Source organism: Mustela erminea, chromosome 10 (genome assembly GCF_009829155.1).
Source record: "Mustela erminea isolate mMusErm1 chromosome 10, mMusErm1.Pri, whole genome shotgun sequence".
NCBI lineage: Eukaryota > Metazoa > Chordata > Mammalia > Carnivora > Mustelidae > Mustela > Mustela erminea.
In genome coordinates this window covers 26,504,842-26,517,643 of record NC_045623.1, presented here as the reverse complement: position 1 = coordinate 26,517,643, position 12,802 = coordinate 26,504,842, and the positions used below count along the sequence as shown (strand labels likewise).

General features: G+C 33.8%; 1 long non-coding RNA gene across 1 annotated transcript in view; it reads right to left on the bottom strand.

Annotated features, from left to right (window-relative positions):
* The window catches only part of LOC116567575, an 89,045-nt gene that overhangs the window by 64,290 nt on the left and 11,953 nt on the right, over positions 1–12,802 (bottom strand). The window lies entirely within an intron of this gene.

The following is a 12,802-nucleotide window of genomic DNA, read 5'->3' as shown; positions in this document are numbered from 1 at the left end:
TATACGCAGCATAATAAATGCATGATACTAAATTCAAATTTTGTAAGAGTCTGACCCACGATAAGTCAATTTCATATCTTTCTCCATGCTTCACTGATCTGGTCAGAATGTGGCCTTCTTTGTATATCAACAAGGATTCTGTTCTGTGATTGAAGCCATGAATCAGATGAGAACCTGGGAAATACCAGAGAAATATTGTTCAATGGTATTATTACTGTGAATAATTTTTTTTTCAATTTTCTTTCTAAAAAAAGGAAAAGGGAAAAGAAAACTTCTCCGAGTTTACCTAAAACCACAGAAGGCTTAAGCTAGTTATATCACCTAATTTGACAGATGAAGAAAATGACACACAAGTACTCATATAAGATCGCATTACAGCTGGTGGCAGAAGCAGGAAGAGAGCCCAGTTCTACCAGTGCCCAAACTGATCTTCTTCTCAGGTGTTACACTCATTTTTGCTGATCGTTTCAGGGAGACACAGACATGGCAGTGTGGTGGGAAGAAGTGAGCAAGGGCTTTAATATAAAGTAGACTTGGGCTCCTGTACTTATCAGCTGTGTGACTTTGGGCATGGGACAATCCTTGTGAAACTCAGTTTTCTTATTTATAAAATGTCAATAATAATAACTGACATGTAAGATCGTTTTCAGAAATGAATGAAAAGAGATAATAGGTACTGTATACACTGCTACCTGGTAGGCATTCAAATGAAATGTATATATTACTATTATGATTATTTGTGATTGGCATTATTTTTGTAGTTAAATCATTACTACAAGCATGAGTAATCTTACTAGCATCCTACAATAGGAAATCATCACTTGGTGGGCAGAGCTCGCCTGATGTTGGAAGAATCCAGCATTGGTTTGGCAGACCGTGGCTGCACCCAGTTTAGAAGTAATTAGTACTACTCAACCAAGGTAATCTGGAAATTGGCTCTCAGACCACATTTGCAATTTTATGTGGAGAGAATGATTCAATATTCAGTAATGGTTAGGTACTCTCAATGTTCAACCCTGAGGTCCTTGTGTAAATAGGATTGTTGTTGAAATGGAATAGAAGTTTTGTGTGCAAAATGACAGCAGGAGCAGCCCGATAATCAGATTTACACGGAAAAGGAGGAGATTGTGCCATCATGTGAATGTCAATGAGAAGATTCACTGAATGTGAAGATCAGTTATGTTTAATGGTAAAATAAATATTAGCAGCAACAACTGAACATAGAGTTGCCCTTCCTGCCTGTATGTTTCATAATACAGAAAAGAATCTCATGTTTGTGGGTCATGTTATGTTTGATACTTTTACTTCAAAAAAGTCATTGAAATAATCTATAAATTAAATGTATCATAAGACTATTCAGTGACTGAGTACAGAATGGGAAAATTAGGGATAAGCTATATATGTGAGGAAGAAGTATTTTCAAATAATGGTCACTTTTGGATGATAAAGGTGATGATAATGAAAAATACTTGAGAGGCCAAACCACGTGTGTGTTGATCTGGAGGTGATCCATGACTTTGCAAAATTTTATTATTACTATCAGCAGGACTTTCACTGAAGAAAATACTGTCTTATTAAGAGTATAAGTTGTAAGATCTCTAAAGCTGAGTTTCTCACATTTAAAATAAGAGGAATTGTACCAAAGGACCATTTAAGTCTCTTCCAGCACTAAACTCTGCAAACAATTCTATCATTGATACAAAGACAGTCTCTCTTCCTATACCTGGACCCGGAATCCATCAAGACCGGGACCAGGACTGTGGGGAAACATTTCACGCTGTGAGGTTCAGTTACAGATCCGATCATACCCGGGAGTGTTGGAGGATGTCAAGAGTGAGCCCAGAGATACTGTTTCCATCATCACTGCCTATTTTGGTCCTGACCCTTCTGGATAGCATAAACCTAGTTTTGACTTCAAGAGGAAATCCCGAATTCAGGGCCAGAATCAGATCTGCATTGTCTTCCAGAACTGAGAAGTTAGTTGCATTGCGTTAGCCCACTTTTGGTGGCTGGGATACAAGTGAAATCACAAAATCAGCTTCTTCTTCTTCTTCTTTTTTTTAATGCTCACATATCTTGATATTTATAGCTAATTACATCACAAATGGTTCTCCATCCGTGTATTGTCTGGAATATGACTGAAAATATTCAATAGTCCTCAAGCCCCAGGATTTCAAAATCGCAAAATTTTAAAGAGAATCCATTCCAAATTTCCTTTGTTTAACCTAGTCTAGAAATCGAAGTGCCTTTAGGTGTAAGTGACAGGATAATAGAATTCTAAGTCTTCTCTGCAGTGAATATTATACTTTCATTTTGCACAGTGGAGCTTAAAATGCCTCACTTTATGCTGATGGTGGGCACTTTTCAAGTTTTTCATCCTCTTACAGTTAAAACATATGACGAGTGGCCACTTGCAAAAAGAGATGAAGAGGATAAGTGAGCATGAAATTCACAGAAACTGAGACCATATTAAACACTAAGTAGGTGAACTTCCATCTATCTCTATTTGTAGATAAAATTTTTAATTTGCTATACCAAGAAATTCACCTGGACAGATTAATTTTTTGGTCAGAAACCTTGGGGGAACTATAATAATCATAGTAAAGACAGGTTGGAAACACAATAATCCTCATAAATAAAGTGTAAATTAAATACATAGATACATATAACATAGATATGTACAACATTTAAGGATACATAAATAATTTTGAAAAAAAAATCTACTAGAGGAACTTCCATCTTAACGTTTAATGCACTTTTATAAAAGAATTAATTTCTATTCCCATATGGGTCTGGCCACAGTAAGCAAAATATGTGTAATGCAAAATTAAAAAAAAAAACAAAGAAAATGTCTTTTCTGAATATAAACTTTATTACTTAAATCAGTGTAATTTTGTATTATAATAAGTGTGAAAAACAAAATTCATATAAATACCCTTCCTACTAACACATGGAAAGAATTCAAAATGAAGCTAATTCTTTTAAAACAAATTTCTGTAAACAGATTTTTACCATAAGTGTTCTTTCTGCTGATAAACAACATGTAACGTTAAAGAGAAGAACATAAAAGCAGTAATCACCATGTACCAAATATCATTTTGAGAAATCATTTTAGAATCTTCTAAGTCAAACTGGATTTTTATCTCTTGATTAAAAATAACTAGTGCCTTTCTTGACACAATAGGCCTAGTTTTCAAATAAACCAATATAATTAACATGTGAATATTATTTAAAATGTTATTTTACATTTTTAAATGTTTCTAAATAAATTCAACTAATGTATATGAAAGGACTATAAGGTGTGTGGGATTCCTTTGTATAGACTAAGAAAAAGACAAACTAGGATAAAAGTTAATGAATGAGAACAGAATTTCAAATTTCAAATTTCATCTACAGTTTCTTTGAAGAAAAATAGATCATAATTTAAAAAGGATGTAAATGATAAGTCCTTATATTTTATAATTGTTTATACTGTAGGCCGAGACACAGAGTCCCCCTGAAGAGTGGACATCCTGTAAGTGATTATGTTTTCCTAAGAGATGTAAAATTACCATGTGATGGTGTTTTATCGTGGCCTAGCTTTGATTTGTAACAACTAGTCCCCATTAATTTAGCCGTAAAAGATATTTTCAATTATATTTGTTGATTTTCTAAAGCATTTCAAATAGCACAGTAGTAGGAAAGGATTCAATACCTTGCTTTATCATTATGTAGAAGTACTTTGCAATTAGTTTTCCTGTTTTATCAGCATTTTATGGAAATCTTTGAGCTAAAATGTCAACCCCTTGGTTTCGTGAATCATTATAAAAACATCAGGGAGTATCATTTATAATGTACAACAATCTATTTTGATCCAAGAAAATAGACCTACTTGCAGTATGGCATTTTTGGATTCTATTTTCATGTAATTTGAAGTAAGTGCTAAAATTATAATCTTGCCAGATACTTAGTGGTGTGGTAGTCATAGCATTAAAAAAAAAAAAGTTCATATAAATCAAAAAGAAATGACAGAAAAGAAGGGTAATCGAAATACTTTGATTTAACAAACATTACACCTAATATTTCCCATTTTAGTATGCTAACTTTAATACCTAGACTTAATACCTGACTAAAGTGTGCTTTCACTTTTGTTACCTTAATAACCTTTTCCAATTATCTTTTTCTACATGACCAAACATTTCAAGTTTTCTTTTTTAAAATAAAATGTATGATATATAAATACTATTTGAAAGTTTTAGTAGGAAAAAAAGTCAGGATTTAGGAAGACTGTGAACTCTATGCCAGTAACCAGTATATAAAAATTAAAATTATTTTAAAGATAGTCTTAATAATACTTTATAAAGTATAGTTACCTTATCATTATAATTACAACAGATCCCTATTATAAATAAATACCCTAGTAATAGTTCCTCATATAATCCACTATTTATTTTTGAACAGTAATTTGTAACAAATAGATTAAATACTTAGTTTTTTAATAAATGTGAAATTTCATTTACTATAAACTTTAAAACTTGCATTATTTAAAATTAGAGTTCAGAAACTATAAAATAAAACATTTTTAGTTGAATAGTTGTTTACAATTTCCCACATAGATCTGCTTTTATAAGCATATTGAAAAACTCTGTAAGTAGTATAAAGTATCAGTCTGCAAATAAAATGGTCAAGAGATGTAATTACACCAGTTTTGCAGAATACTTCAAAACCATTCTAGAAGAGAGATGTTAAGCAACTAATATTTTGTTGCTGATAATTAATAAGCTCACATCTGGTAATTTTTCCAGCTATCAACAAACTAATTTATATTAAGTTAATGATAAGATCATCAGCAATATAGGCCCCCAATAAACCAAAGGAGATAAGAGTAAACAATAAATCTGTATACTCATTTGTAAAAGATTATAATGATTTAACACAATTTTCTCAAACTGACTTTTCCTTTATAAAATGTTTAAAGGGCACCTGGGTGGTTCAATCGGTTAAGCATCTGCCCTCAGTTATGTTCTTTGGGTCCTAGGATGGAATCCCACATCTGGATCCCTGCTCAGTGGGGAGCCTGCTTCTCTCTCTCCCTCTGCTCCTCCCTGCACTCATGCTTTCTCTCTTTCTCTCTTCTTTCAAATAAATAAATAAAATCTTTTTTGAAAAATTTAACATCTGTTACATAAAAAAAGAATATGTGGGGGTGCCTGGCTGGCTCAGTCAGTAGAGCATGCAACTCATGGTTTGGGGTCTTGAGTTCACCCCACGTTGGGCAGATAGATTACATTAAAAAAAAAAAAAAGGACATGAAACATCAGCAATATAATTACTGAATACATCGGAATCCACTGTACATTGTAAGAACTAGAACCAATAATAAAATGAAACATTTAATAAAAATATGAGGAAAAATAAGCTATTTTGATATTTATGAATTTTAAGTATCTTCTCTGCCAAAATATAAACCACTTGGTACTTATTTTGCATCCTTTTTGCAGTCAGAACTCCATTTGAAGTTTGAAGTACTAAGCATTTAAATTAGTGTCTACTTAATTTAATGACTAAATCCATCAAACTACAGTCCTACTAAAATGATTTCATTTTCTTTTCTGGTTAATCTGAAGTCCTTAATCTTAAAATGTTAACTGTCAAAATAATGGACTTTTTTTTTTCCTCCACAAGAAATAACTTGGATTTCTTGCATGTCTCTTGTCAATCATTCTATCAAAACAGGGTGTGCATAAATTGTTCCACCACCGAGACTCTCTTAATGTTCGCGTTTAAGTCTGGACAGTGTTGTTGCTCATCCCTATTGTGGAAAAATAAAAGTCATATTCTAAAATGGACTTACAGTTCTATGCTTATATTCAGAATATATTTTTAGAGAGGGAAGTCCTATTATTCTGTCAAGTAATGGAACAGCTCTAAAAAGATAATATTAGAGAAAATAGAATCTTACAAAATACATTAATGCATTAAAGTTATAAAGTAAAATACTACCTAATTTATTATTTAACGTTACACACATTCTCCATCAAGAAATTTTTTGAACAGCAGGCCATCACCTTCTCTCTTTACATGTTAGTATATGTTGTATTTTTACTAAGAAATATTATTATTACTATTAATACTTCCTTATATATTCTGACATCCTATAATATATGTGATTAATTTATGTTTTAACATAAGCAAGCATGTATAATCAAGACTGAGAAAAATCCTGGTTATATTGTCAGTGAGTTACTTTAACACTAAATCGAAGGTGGTTAAGATTATTTTCTGCATTAAATACAAAAGTCAGCTTTTATGTATCGGAGGACCATTCTAGCCCTTACAATCCGGAGTGATATGGTTTAAAAGTCACCTTTTTAAAATTTGAAATTAAAAGCATAAACAAGAAACAATTTGCTGCCCTTTGGAGCTGCATTTTAAACATTTCAGCTTTTGAATGTCTAACGTTTCCGTGAAAGCTTGAATAGAAAGCTGTGGTCTGACAAACTAAGAACATATTACAACTCTGTGAAACAGTCTTCAGCTGGCATAATGACAACTGATATAATCTAATTATTTAACCAATAACATTCATTTTTACCATCCTATGGTAATCTAAGTTGCGAGCAGATTTTTATTAAATATGTTCTAATACACACCTTTAGGAAATTTATACTACGGTATTACTGGACCATTTTGTAAATGCTCAAAGAATTTGGTCAGGGCATTCCCTTACGTAAGAATTTAAGAATTCCTTGTGGCATAGATGAATGAGAACATTCTAACGATGATCCTTGGGACAGTCACATCACACACACACACACACACACACACACAGACAAGATCCAAAGTTCTGGTTTTATGCCTTCTGTACAATGAAACTGTTGGTCCTTGCTTCTAAACTGGGTCATAATTTGAGTAAAATTTGGGCAGCTATTGGAATAATAATAATAATATTACACCTAATAATAATAATACCAACTCAACAATAATAACTTAAACCAAAAGAAAAGTTTAAGTCATATATACTCAATATATATGATCATAAGTATAAAGCTATTAGCAATAAGAGTACTAGTAAGAGTATTATATAATAGTAATAAGAGTACTACCTAAGTTCTATATAAATAAAACTCCAAGTAAAGTAGAATATTTGGTACTTTAAAATGGTTCCCAAATGTTATAGAATTTGCCAGTAAGCAAAGTCCTGATTTTTAATTTAAAATATCTGCTAAAATTAACAATTAATAAAAACTTGTTACTTTAAATCTACAACAGAACCTAAGTGATTTGGATCAGTGTTAAAGTCAGAACCTCTTTATTGTGATTTTTTATGAGACTGACGTGCTACCTACTGCGCTAACGAGGCACCTTAATTGTGATTTTTAAAAAATCAGTAGAAAGCAGTGATTCTCAAACTCCAGCAGGCATCAGAATGAGGCTTGTTAAAACACAGGTTAGGAGCCCCAGCTCCAGGGTTTTTGAGTTGGTGGACCTGTGATGCCATCTGAGAATCTGCATTTCTCACAAGTTCCCAGGGAAGGCTGAGGCTACTGACCAGGGACCGCATTTTGAAATCCATAGCATAGCACTTTTAGCACGTTCTTTGATAAAGCGATCATCAAGTTCTCAAAAGACATTTACTGAATCTGGAACCTATTATTATTAATGGATTTGGGAATCAGATGCATTCACTATCATCTTACAGTTACTAAAATAAATTTTATGATAACCATAGCTACACTAGAAATTTTTGCTAGGATAATATAGTTTTGTGTAATTATAAATGCATCACAATGACTTAGGGATATTTACAGAGTAACTTGCTTTGAGATGAAAATATGAAATATGTGTATTTTATTCTTTTCCTATCGGGTGTTTCCTTGATATATTAAGTTGTTAAAGATTGTCTATACTCAGGAGGGAAAATACAAGTAAATCCATTTCTATAGAGAACTTTATTATTATCTGTGATCTGTAAGGGTCTTTTTGTGAACAGAGATAACAGTGATGGCTTGTAGCAACATTTGCTTTTACACTATTTCATATTTGCTCTATTAACCACAAACTAGTAAGTTACTTGGAAGGAGGATATTGCTTTACATTCTTTTGAGTTCCCCAGAGAGCTCATAAGAACCTGGATTGTGGCCTGTCCTATAGGGCGCGAACGCTTTCAGGGCAATATAACTCCAACATTGAGAAGAATTCCCGGTACACATTAGGCGCTTAATAAATGTTGGGAGACCTGAATACCACATGAGTAGTACATGCATAATGTAAATTTATTGATTTATTCTGAAAGACATCCGAGCTCTTGAATATATAAGCTGCTTGATCTCAGCATGTTCATCAGATGTTATAAAATGAAAGCCGGAATGGTCTCAATACCCTTGGATTGGGGTAGGTAACTTGGTTAGTGTCAAATTGATTTTGGGTTACTAATTTTGCCCATGTCTCTGCTACAGGCATTAAAATAAGAACATGTTTCTACATTTTAAAAAGTTTTGTTTTTAATAATATAGATATGACTTTGTACACATAAAATATATAGTTAAACTGTGCACATTGTCGTTACTTGTAGTATAAGCTACAGGTTTAATGAGACTAGAATGGTAGGAGGCAGATTTTGTTCTGTTTATGACTGTGAAAAGTGGCTTTATAACCTCATACTAGGACTTCTGAGATTTAAATAGACCTGTGTATTGCCCCTAAAATGTTAATCTAATTTCTGCCCCTAAAGTATATTAACCCAGATATTATCTGCGGTTTTTCATCAGTTCTGAGAATTATACCCCAAAATATACAGGGGTAATTAGCTGCATACCTTGAATGACAATTGCATCAATATAAAGCCAGGATGAGCGTGAAACCCAATGACAAAAAAGTTACGGAGTCCTCTCCTTCTCTCACTGATTGGTAACCCAAAAGGCCAAGAAAAACATTACAGTATATAGGAAGAGTGGTAGGGGAGAAATTGCAGAAGGACCTGATAAACCCAAATGTCCTGATAGAGCTGAACTAATTTTTTTCTAACACAATATGAAAAACCACTAAAGACAAAACACTTTAATAACAGAAGTCATTTAAGGCCTTAAGAAAAGAGAAAAGGAAAAGAAAAAGAAAAGTATTGCTCTGCATCTGTTTTTAATTGACACCCACTCTGCCAGTCCCTGAGACTCTGTACGGAGGCCTGCTGCCTGTGTCTCCCCCCAGCCCCATCTGATTCTGTAAAGATGCGCAGCCCACACTAACAAGCCAGCAGCGTCGCTTCTGGAAAATATCCTTTACTAATGTCAAAGAAAGAACAGGGTGGAACAGAACTGCAGTGGTGCTTAACACGAAAGACTGACTTTCTACTTCCTTCTCCCTTTTCTCATAAACTGAATGAACTGTTGTTATAAGACAACATACTGCTGAGTTAATGTAACTGAAAAATTTACAGCAGGTTGTATGCCTGGAGGCACATTATGAGGCCACCTGTAGGCATCTAATTCCACTGAAAATAATAAATAATTGTGGAGAATTCCTCAGAGTCTAGAGGAGAGTGGATAAGAATCGTGTTGCTGGTTCACTCCAACAAGGATTCTGTTGTGGAGGAGGATTAGAGAACGGCACTCTCTCCAACAAATATGAGTAATCCTTCTCCCCACAAAAGAGTCCGCTAAATGCAACACCAGACACCTGGGTGCCAAATCTACGCAGCCATTTCTTGGGTACTTTTGATAATCCACTGGCAGAAATGGCCACATATGGCAATTGCTTAATATAGCAGGTTGATCCATTTAAGAATGCTTTTTTTTTTTTTTTTTTTACAGTAAAGAAGGCTATTTTGTTTGCTTCTACATCCTGTTTATCTCTTTGAAACCTCCTCCTCATATTTTGGCAAATGTAGAAAGTGACAGTAAGAATATCCCTGATATGATTCCAGGCTTTTTTATTTGGGAGAAATTAATATGTGTATTTTAGCAATGCTCAGCAACCTTGACCTTTTTCAAGTGGAAGGTAAAAGTAATTTACTGCAGAGCTGCTTTAAAGAAAAAGTAAAAGCGTTTGTTATTATGCTTTTGTCACAAGGTAGGTGGATTTGGTACTTATCCTGTAACTACTCAGAATATATATGTAATTTATTTCAGGTCATGTTCTGCTAGAAGATCAGTGAAATTTTACACACACACACACACACACACACACACACACACACACACACACAGACGAACTTTTATCAAGTAGATTCCAAAAGCTAGCCTAATTTTTGTTCAGTTGGGTTATAAATTACCCATAAACTTTATTAGTCCTTAGTCTTAGAAGCACTACAAATGATGTTCAGATTTCAAATCTATGACAAACTTTCTCCACAAGGATCCCGTGGCTTTGCATTAGGAAACTACATTTAAAAGATCACTTAAGTACTGAAGATTGGATTCTTGGTGGTACTAAGGTTGACATTTCCTTTCTATTTGTACTATATGAAGGGTTAATAAGGTTTGCATAACCTTATTCTCTTGATGTCGTTTCAGCAGAGTATTTCAGGATCGCTGCCAAAACAGATTTTAACCCTTTTAATCATGCTGTTAATAACCACATTGTGCAGATAGAGCACACACGGCCCATAAGGCTATATAGCTCTGAACACAGTTTGATCTGATATCCAATCAAGGAAATGTTCTTTGAGACGCTTGCCATTTTAGTTGCTATGGTGAGTTTCATATTTTGTGGAAACCACTGCTAGATGTCTTAAAATAGACCTTTGCCAAGAAAAACACTGGTCCAGTGGCATATGCTGGCAGAGCATTGCAAGGTTGCTCAGATTCCCTTCCTTTGTTTTTCCCTCTCCCCCCTGGGGCAAATGCTCCAAGCATCAGCCCACTAGTCTGGCAAGCTGAGAATCCAGAAACTTGCTGCTAATTACAATGTTGACAATTCCCAACCTGTTTACTGGCGCCGGCAATCAAACCGCATCCTCTCGAGTGAACCGAAAAGCACTTGCTGGCTTTAGCTTCCTGAGGGTCCAAGCTGGCTATATTAATTACTGTTAACTTAAACTGTATGCTGTACAGAAGAAGCTTAATTAGCTGGTTTGAGGATTCAGATCTATTCTTCACAAATTTTAAAGCCTTCTGTTCTTGACCAAATTATATGAATCCTTAAAACATCTTTCCTTGGACTAAATGTTGATTATTTTAAGTATTGCTTCTCAGAGTCAGTTTTGCCACGATATTACCTTCAATTCAGCAACAAAGTAGAACAGAAGATTCCTTTCTCTCTCTCTCTCTCTCTCTCCCTCTCTTTCCCACTCCTCCCTCTCCTATTTCTGTCCACCTTACAGTTATATCTACATTTTGCTCTTAAAAATTGAGAAAAATAGTGGATGTAACTACTTTATGGTTATAGTTTATAGTTAATAAAAAAAGGAAAACTCTTGATGGGGATAAGAGATAACTTTCTATCTTGGTGAATTTTAAAATGATGAAAGTTACTTACACCATTTTTTCAAGTGAATTCTTATGCCGTGATAGGGTCTGATTGGGGAGCAGTAGCCCTTCATGTATAAGAGGTATGTTTCTTTGATTGATAGGTTAGGTGACCACTGCAAAAAATCACTCTCTCAGCCTCCTAAATGGTTAACACTATACTTAACCCAGATGTGGCCATGGAGGACCACCATGCTATTTGCATAAATAGCACACCAGCAGTGGACTAGGGTTTAGTGAAATTGAGAATCTTGTTTTGATTTTTCTCTGAGCCAACAGTCAATCTGTCTTTCTTTATTCAATAAGACAGTTTTTGAATATTTGAAAATGGAATAAAAGAGTAAATATAATTTATGTGTATATTAATATGTGATTTATGTTCTTTGATGTGAGAACATCACTGGGTCAGCACTTGCTAACCTTATTTTTAATTTTCCATCGAATATACTACATGACAAATACTTGTCATGTCATTCTCAGTGCCAGTACTTTCATTTGGAAGCTTACTAAATTGAGTTGGTTTAATTGAGATAAAAATTTCCTTTGTTTTACAAAAATATTTGCAACTTGGGTAAAATATCAACTTATTCCTGTAATTATGACTGCTATTTGTTTCTACACTAATATTAATTTGGCCTACGAAATCTTCCTAGATTTTGAAAAAAAAATGAATAAGCACACTATACACCTTTGGAATCTATTGGCATGTTCACATCTGTATATATAATATTTAAGCTTGAAAAAGGTTAAATCAGATGAATCACTGACTAGTAAGAGGAATAAGAGAATTATTGCCAGATACCAGGAAGAGTAGAGTTGCAAAAAAACCTCAATATTGAAGTCTTAGTGTGATGTATTAGAAAGAAAACTTCCAAAGCGGACTCAGAAAATGGGTTCCAAATATTTGGGTATCCATAGGGAAGTTACTTAGCTTCTCTGTATTGTGAAAATACCATGTATAAAACATGGATGTAGGACCATACACCAAATAACTGAGTCTGAGATAGTAAATTAACATAACAAATAAATATCATCGGAATTTACTATGGGCTTATCTAAGACTCATGAAATTTTGTATTCTATGTGAATGATAGACTGGAAAATAATTCTATCAAAAGAAAACAAATGAAAAGAAAAGAAAAGAAAAAAGAAATGATCAAGTGGAAATGCTGTGCCTTTGGAGACACAGGCCAATCCAGAGATGAACAGGCATGTCCATCTCTTCTGTATCTTTACCACAACTAATTAACAAACAGCCCTCATCCCTAAAATCTTAATCAATTGCAGTGAGTAGGAAAAACTGAACTCTGTATTTTATAGTCAGAGAAATAGTGCTAATACAGTCTTAAATAAATTCC